Source organism: Hippichthys cyanospilos, unplaced genomic scaffold (genome assembly GCF_059441005.1).
Source record: "Hippichthys cyanospilos isolate Australia breed blue-spotted pipefish unplaced genomic scaffold, RoL_Hcya_1.0 HiC_scaffold_71, whole genome shotgun sequence".
In the NCBI taxonomy this organism is placed as follows: Eukaryota; Metazoa; Chordata; class Actinopteri; order Syngnathiformes; family Syngnathidae; genus Hippichthys; species Hippichthys cyanospilos.
In genome coordinates this window covers 32,501-32,885 of record NW_028283427.1, presented here as the reverse complement: position 1 = coordinate 32,885, position 385 = coordinate 32,501, and positions in this window count along the sequence as shown.

Below are 385 nucleotides of genomic sequence, written 5' to 3'. Positions count from 1 at the left end.
CCGGAGAAGCGGGCGGCCTTTTGGCTCGCCGCGGCCTTTCGGGGGGGCCGCTTATGAAACACGAACACGGACCGGAGAAGCGGTCGGCTTAGCCGCTCTTCCCGGCCTCGCTCCGAGCGGGCGGGCCGAATATTAAACACGAACACGGACCGGAGAAGCGGGCGGCCTTTTGGCTCGCCGCGGCCTCGCTCCAGGCGGGCCGCTTAACGAACACGGACCAGAGAAAGCGGGCGGCCTTTCGGCTCGCCCCGGTCTCGCTCCAGGCGGGCCGCTTAACGAACACGGACTAAAGGAAGCGGGCGGCCTTTCGGCTCGCCCCGGCCTCGCTCCAGGCGGGCCGCTTAACGAACACGGACCGGGGCAGCGGGCGGCCCCACGCGCTCGC